The sequence below is a fragment of the Lycium ferocissimum genome, chromosome 11 (assembly GCF_029784015.1).
Source record: "Lycium ferocissimum isolate CSIRO_LF1 chromosome 11, AGI_CSIRO_Lferr_CH_V1, whole genome shotgun sequence".
In the NCBI taxonomy this organism is placed as follows: Eukaryota; Viridiplantae; Streptophyta; class Magnoliopsida; order Solanales; family Solanaceae; genus Lycium; species Lycium ferocissimum.
In genome coordinates, this window is record NC_081352.1 from 48,375,623 (window position 1) to 48,384,566 (window position 8,944).

Consider the following 8,944-nt stretch of genomic DNA (forward strand, 5'->3'; position numbering starts at 1 on the left):
CCCCTTAATGCTTATGAAATAGGATGGCAAATCTATTCTTAAATTAATTGCCAAAATTATACTCATATGCTCCAGTTAGTGTTAATATTAAAATTATAGTCTTACCATGGAGTAAAACTTCCATTTTGAGGATAAACTTGAGGAAAAATTGTAAGTCGATGTACATTAATCTTGTATTGAAATAATGTATCATATCACGCTTTGATGATTGAGAAATGAAAGTGCAAAGAAATGACATTTTAACCGGCTAGCAATAAGATTTTTTTTTTCATTATATGATTTTAATATGAACACTTCATCGCCTTTCAAACTTACTAGACAAGTAAAAAGAATGCATACCTCATAATTTGGTATAAGATAGCTTTTCGTGTCAGACCTCTAAACTAAGATTAAAGATTTAAAGTATTGTAAGGTCGATTCATAGTAAATTTAAATGTATACAATATATAGAATAGTTAACTTTTTCAACTTTTTTCCTTTTTGTTATCAGGGATGATTGTTGAGAAACTTTAGATGCAGTTTTGTAATTTGTTTAAGTAAGATAACCGTAATTACGAAAAATGATTTAAAATTGATAAAATATAATCCACTCTTTAAAATATACATACTATAAAATAAGAAAGATCTCTTTAATCTTCAAAAATATTGTTCGATATGATTTTGTATCGATAATTATGAAAAAGGGTTGAAAACATACATTTTACCACCAACAACATATATTAATCGTCGAAAATACCTAGAAGAGGAAAAGATCTTAGCACAGTAAAATACTAAAATGTTAATCTTTCTGGAGTTCAGTATATTGGGAATGGAGTCAATATTTCTAGAGTTTACAGTTCGTTAATATAACAAACAATGTCTTTTGATACGCAATAGGACACAACATCATATAGTGAAAACTAAGAAAGGAGGTTAATAATTTTCTTATAGTTTCGCACAATTCTTATCTCAATTTATGTGACACGCCGTTTATCTTAGATGTTAGATTTGGAATAATTTTAATGATAGAATTGCTTTAAATAACTTTTATAAGTTTCAACATTAAAAAATAATCAAATTTAGACTTTAATGAAATATTTTATAAGCCTAAACTGATCTATTAACATTTGTCTTAACAGTCAAATCAACATCTTAAAATTTCTCTCCAATCAAATGAAATCACGTGAAAATTTGATAGGAACATTATCATAGCTTACTCCTAAAAAGAAAGAAAATATTTTAAAGAAAACAAAAAAGACAGTAGCCCATAAAGCAAAAGAGATAAAGCAATTACAACTTTAATCCCACCAGATGCCTCGAACATGTTGTGATGGAAATGCCATTATTTCGTTTACAAATTTCAAGAATGCCATTGCCTCAAGATGATGATCCATTTTGAATTTTAATTACTCCATCATTACTTCTAAATCCTCCTATACGTTAAATAATAATTTGCATTTTGACGAAGATTATACGGGACAAAACAGAGTCATTACGGGAAACATAGTCGTACAATTTTTCCACTTACTCATGTTCCAAGAAAATTGCCTCTTATTTCTACCATTGTGGGGACATAAGTGTCCTTTTATTATCTACAACCTTTGGGCGATATAATTATCCTTTAAAAATTTTGCAGCCCTTGAAAATGACATCTTGATCTTATAGTATAAGAGTATTTGTCCCAATATATGATATTTATGTTTTTTTTTTTTTTTTCAAATGTTTCACTTATTTAATACTTTCTTAACGCAAACTTAAAGAAAAAAGTAATTCTCAAAGATAAAATTAGGATCTTGATTTTAATTAATAAAAGTCTCCAAATATTCTGAAACAATTTCAATTAACACAAAACGATTAATAGTTGTGATCGGTCAGAGATATGTATATGTGAAATGTCGTCTTAATTAATTTTTCGCGATCAAGATAGCTAATCCATAATTTTAATAATAGCTCTCACACATATTCAATGGAACAAAAGAAGTAAAAATGAAATCTCTCCATTTGTTTTTATTTTTTATAATTGTAATATTAAATTCAACTTCTTGTACTTTCAATTTTACGGAATCACTCCACTAATAATAGGTATATCGAATAACTATGTCCACCAAATTTAGAAAGTCCTCTAGTGTTTTTATCTTCATTTTTGTTAGTTAAATGGCATATTGACTTTAGATGCACATTTACTACTTCATGTTAATCCTTTTCAGCAGTAACGAGCCGTGGATGGAACATAATATTACTTGAATTTATTACCTAGACATCTATTTATTCACTTTAATTACTGTGACATTAAGCAACTACCTTTGCAAAAGTCATATAAAATAAATTATTGTTGCAATAGTTTCTTACTTTTAACAAGATTCAATTTTTTAACAAACTAACCTAATCGATCGAGTCTCGTGATCGATGAAGATCAAATCTTGAGAAGGACAACTATATTATTTTAAAACAAATAAATTCCACTTTCGCCTACCTGGTGTTTAAATGTTGGCCTTTTAATGTCAAAATATTAAATAATAAGATATTTGACTTTGGGACAAAAGCTCCATTATTATTTTTTGTATTTTCCTGTCTGGTTGGTACTCCTATTGCCATACAGCCAAATAATAAGACAATATTATTATAACGGTGGGAGATGTTCAAAATTTACTTTCTCATCTGACCCAAATGCTCAGGAATTAGGATATGCTGAAAGTACAACTTGAAACCGAGAACCCCCTTTAATTTGGTGGTTTATTTTTCAATTTTCTTAATTTTTCAAGTCGAAAAATATGTTCTATTTTACCCTTGTCTTTTTATAATTTCTTATGATGATAATGTCCGAGTTAGTATATTCACCTCAACAATAGTAGATGTAGCCTTAGGCCCCGTTTGGACATGATTTGAAATCATGTTTGGACATGCAATTTGGGTATTTTAAGGAGTATTTTCTCTTCTAGACATAAAAAACCCCACAAGTTGTGAAAACTATCAAAACATTCTCAATTCTTATACATTCTTACCAAATGAGCAAATCATAGTTCATAACAAAATTAATACTCTAATTCATAACAACCGGCTCAAAATTAATACTAGAAAACATTTCTAAAAATACAACATCAATTGATCAAATTTTAGTTCAATAAATAAAATTAAACTGTGGGTCCTTTTTTACAAAATTAAAAGGTTGGTAGACATAAATAAAATTTAGTGGAAGTTAATGAGATTTATAAATGATTGATGGGGGTAATTGTTAAAAATATTTATCAATTTATGAGTCTTTTTTTACAAAATATAAACTTATGGGTTAAATTTTATATTTAAAAAAATTGAAATCATGGTTTCAAACCCCAAATCATGCCTTTTTGGATGATTTGGAGTTTCAAACCATGCGTAAAAACGCATGTCCAAACGCTAGTTTGAAACCATGATTTCAAAACTCACGGCCAAACGCCTACTTAGTAATACGGGTTCAACCAAATTTAATATTTTAAATATATATGAAAAATAACAACAACAACAACAAAAAAAAATACTTATGAAATTCTCTAATTTTAAGTTGTAAGTAGTGCTATAAATTTTAAAATTTGAACTTATCAAATTTAATTTTTGAATATGTCTCTAAATACATGTAGGGAGTGGTCGGGATAGAAATAAAATTGAGTGGTCGTACAAGCACAACCATTTTAGGATTTAGGTGTTCATTTAAGAGTTAAAATAAGTATATATAGCCCAAGTCAATCCATTTAATATTGGATCACCTTTAGTTTAGACTAGACTACAAAGCTCTATCAATTTGGTTTAAAGGTAAGTGAAGTGAATAAAAATTATGGGTGATTATTGTTAAAATATGAAAAGCAAATAATTGCCAGGTGCACAATTTTTGTTTATATACTATTAATAGAGCTTACCTAATAAAATAATCGATATACACGCATTCAAACACTACGTAATAAACAAAAAAATTAATGTCACAACAAAGTATAAAGCAAGTAAAAAAAGGTCCTTCCAGACACTAGACTATAGTACAGAAGATTAAAACACAGGATTCTCCTTTCACATGTTTATTCAAAGATAGGAAGCACAACTCATGCTGCATATTTATTCTTAGACTACCAAGTCCTTTCACAGGTGCATTTAATTCTTGGACTATATTTTAAACTTCACTACTTCTGACAAATTTAATTCAGTGAGTTTTCCAATGCTAAATTTTACTACATGCAATTGGTAGTCTTCCTACTCAGGACTTAGTACAATATTATATTAATTTATGTCTAGGAGGAAGGTTCACATATATTTGCACTAACTAGAGTAACTAGATTTAGGAAATAAATAATTTAACAGGTGGACAAAAGTAACTTAAGGAAGAAGTATGGCTGCTGAATTATAAAAAAACAAAACTAGAAAAGGAAGATGCATCAGTTTTGCATAATGGGTTGAGTTCACAATTACTTTATGAAGAAAAGATATTGTAAATTGTGGAAAGAAAAAGATAAATGGAGACATACCTAAAACTTTGTTTGTTTTTCTGTGTCCAACTTTTTAAGACTTGTAATATAGGAAAGGATTAGCAGGTAACAGATCTAATTGCATGTGATTAAGGATCATTACGTACTGATTTCTTTCTCAAAACAAGTTGATGATATGGGAAGTTAAAAATGCTATTCTCGTATTAAAACTAAAGTGAGCTTGAACTTGGAATTGGAGTTGTATCACGGTTCCATTCCCACTGAAAATTCTTTTTAATTCTTCTCCTCGAATGTCCCTAACTCAAAAATAATATTTCATCTGTTCCATTTGATGTGACACGATTTCCTTATTAATCAATCCATAAAACAGTAATTTTTTTTATATTAAGAAACTATTTAACTTTAAATTGTATTTTACTTTTAATGACATTTTTAACCACATAAATACAATAACAGATTTTAATCACAAGTTCCAAAAAAATTATTTCTTTCTTATACTTCATACGTCATGTTGAGGCCTAATGAGGACAATAAAGAAAAGTGAGGAGAATTTCTCATTTTTCTTTTACCTTTTCCGTACTTGTCATTGGAACATGAATCAAAAAGAAAAAGTAAAATATCTTCATCTTTGTTCTCAAAATCAAACACCCCTTTAAGAATGGTAAATACTTAATCAGTATACTCATCATTAATACAGAGTAACATTCCATTTGCTCTTCGGTTTCTAATTTCTTGATTGCCTCCTCAATTATTCAATTGTTGTTCCTATAAGTTTCATTCACATTAACTTACATGCTTCTTGGGAAAGTAATTTTATTCGACGGCCTTCAGAAGAAGTATATCATCGATGGCCCATTACTGAAAGGCCTTATGAATGATGACGGCCCAGCATAAATTGCACGTTTGCCCTTTAAATGGGCTGGTTTTTATGAGATAATTACGGCCCAATTCCCACAAGTGATCTAGTTCATTTTTTTGCGCGGATTGGCCTTCTTTTGGGGTGGTCTTTAAATTTTGTCCCTCAAGTTGGTGGTTTTTAAGTTTTGCCCTTCGCTTGAAAAAGTGGCCGAAAATATTGAGATTCTGGGTTCGAACCCCCAACTCAGGCATAAAAATAAAAATAATTTTGCAAGGCAAGGCTTTGAGAAAAGTCTGCCTTATGCAGCATAAGTTGCTTTAAGGCATAACTCCGAATCCGGCATACGTTGTCTTAAGGCATAACTAAAAGTTTGCCTTATAAGGCAACCTATGCTGGATCCGACATAACTTTAGTTATGCCTTAAGACAACTTATGTTGTCTCTGGCAGAGGTTGTCTTAAGGCATAACTAAAGGCATAAAAGTCTGCCTTGTAAATTGTCTTAAGGCATAAAATTTGTGCTGCATCCGGCATAACTTTCCCCAAGCATTGCCTTGCGAAATTAATTTTTATTTTTATGTTGGAGCCTGGGTTCAAACCCAGAACCTCAGGGTTTCTACGTGAAGGGCAAAAATTAAAGACCAGCAATTTGAGCGCCAAAAATTAAAGACCACACCAAATGAGGGGCATTCCTGCCAATTGCCCAAAATAGTTTATCTAACCCAATTCCTTAGTTATTAGGGGCTTTTAATTAAAGGTGATAAAAAGGTTTAAAAATTGAGTTGGGATAACTCTAGTTTTTTTAATTGAATAGGCATGATAAACTTTGAATTAGTGATTAGGGAGTTTTGACTTGCCCCAAAGTTATATTTTTAACACTTTGACCCCAAGCTTTGTTTTTTACACTTTGCCTTCAAGTTTTGTTTTTAACACTTTGACCGAACTCATATAAATCATAAACCCTTGCCCCCCATGCCCCCCACCCCGCCCCCCGCCCTTGCGCCCCATCCCCACGCCTCACAAAAAAAATATTTTTTTAAAAAAGATTTTGAATTTTTTTTTTTTTTTTTGTATCTCCAATTATAGTCCCTCTGGGATGTAAAATATATCTCTTCTCACCATCCCCATAGTGTATGAGACAAATGTATGCATTTCGATTAGGGTCGTATTCTATGGTTACGATTCTACCATATATGTCTTTTTCATTCCATCGAAAATCGATTTTACGGTATAGAGGCTTATGACCTCCCCCTCAATTCTTGACGGTATCGAGCTGGAACAACCTGCCCCCCGCCCCACCACCCCCACCCTCCCAAAAAAAATTAATTTTATTTTAAAAAAAAGTTTTGAAAAGATTTTGTTTTTGTTTTTTTGCACCACCCCAACCCATCCACCCCTCCCCCCGCCCTTGCACCCCACGCCCACCCCCCACAAAAAAAAAATATTTAAAAAAAAAAGATTTTGAAAAGTTTTTTTTGTTTGTTTTTTGTACCACCCACCCGCCCGACCCCCACCACCCACCCTCCCAAAAAAATTAATTTTATTTTTAAAAAAAAGTTTTAAAAGGTTTTTGTTTTTGATTTTTTGCACCACCCCCTCCCCCATGACCTTGCCCCCACCCCCCCCTTGAAAAAAAAAGTTTTTTAAAAAAGAGTTTGAAAAGTTTTTTTTGTTTGTTTTTTGTACCCACCACCCCACACCCTCCCAAAAAAATTACTTTTATTTTAAAAAAAGTTTCGAAAAGTTTTTATTTTTGGTTTTTGCACCACGCCCACCCCATCCACCCTCCTCCCGCCCTTCCCCCCACCCCCACCCCCAAACCCCTAAAAAAATGTTTTTTTAAAAAAGAATTTGAAAAGTTTTTTTTTGTTTGTTTTTTGTACCACCCAAAAAAAAATTAATTTTATTTTAAAAAAAAGTTTTGAAAAGTTTTTGGTTTTGGCTTTTTGCACCACCCCACTCCATCCACCCTCCCCCTCCCTTTCACCCCACCCCCACCCCCACCCCCACCCCCAAACCCCACAAAAAAATGATTTTTTAAAAAAGATTTTGAAAAGTTTTTTTTTTTTTTTTTTTTTTGCCACCCCCTACCATCCCAAAAAAATTAATTTTATTTTAAAAAAAAGTTTTGAAAAGTTTTGTTTTTGATTTTTTACACCACCCCCACCCCATCCACCAACCCCCCCCCCCCCCCTCCCCGCAAAAAAAAAATCTTGAAAAGTAATTTTTTTTCTTTGGTTTCTTACTCCACTCACCCAACCAAAAAAAAAAATTTGTTTTAAAAAAAAAATTTGAAAAGTTTTTATTTTTTGTTTTTTGCATCACCCCCCCCCCCCAAAAAAATTCTTGAAAAGAAGTTTTGAATTAGAGCGAGCGATAAATCCTCCATATGTTGATCCTAGCAAACCCGGAAGAAGGCGGACAAAGAGGAGGCGTGGAATCGGGGAATCATTGCGAACGAGGAAAAATAAATGCTCCTTATGTAAAACAGCTGGCACAAAAATAGTTATTTTTTGGAACTTTATGACATTTTAATATTGTTCTTTTTAGAATGATAATTTATGTTCTTGGTATTTGTGAACTTGGTTTATATGATATGTTGATCGTGTTCAAATCACAAATGTGTGTATTCTTGTTAATAAATTGCTGAACAGTTTCCAACAAGTAATGAATCTGTTGCAACAGCTTTTGTAACTTGTTGGGTTTTATCCAACAAGTAACAAGACTTGTTGTAGCAACTAGTATCTTATTGGAACAGGTATCTCACTTGCTGCAACGTATACTACGCTTGTTGCAACGGATACTACGGTTGTTGCAACGATATTACGCTTGTTGCAACAGATATTACAGTTGTTGCAACAAATACTACTTGATTCACCCATATTTAGTGATCAACAAAGGGAATCAATGATATTTAGTGATAAACAAAGGAAATCAACGATATATAGTGATCAATGTATAACACTTAATCAATTTGATGTATTTTGAGTCGAGAGATGATTTGCGAGTCGAGAGATGATGCACTAAATCGAGTGATCATTACAGTGAATTGATGTGAACTACTTGATTCACCCATATTTAGTGATAAACAAAGGAAATCAATAATATTTAATGATCAATGTATAATACTTAATCAATTTGATGTATTTTGAGTCAGGAAAGATAATCTAATAAGTCAGTATGCATTAAATCGAGTGATCATTAGAGTGAATTAATGTGAACTACTTGATTCACCCATATTTAGTGATAAACAAAGGAAATCAACGATATTTAGTGATCAATGTATAATACTTAATCAATTTGATGTATTTTGAGTCAAGAGAGATGATCTACTAAGTCAGTATGCACTAAATCGAGTGATCATTAGAGTGATTTGATGCGAACTACTTGATTCATCCATATTTAGTGTTAAACAAAGAAAATAAATGGTATTTAGCGATGCATATATATGTCTACTAACATCCTTAATGGATTAGGTAGTAATTTTATGAATTAGATGGGCAATTCTAAGTGTATTCTTCCTAAATCGAGTGATCATTAGAGTGATTTGATGTGAAGTACTTAATTCGACCATATTTAGTGATAAAAAAATGAATTCAATGTTATTCAGTATAAACAAAGGAGTTCAATGTGATCAATATCGTGAATATGTTGCAACAA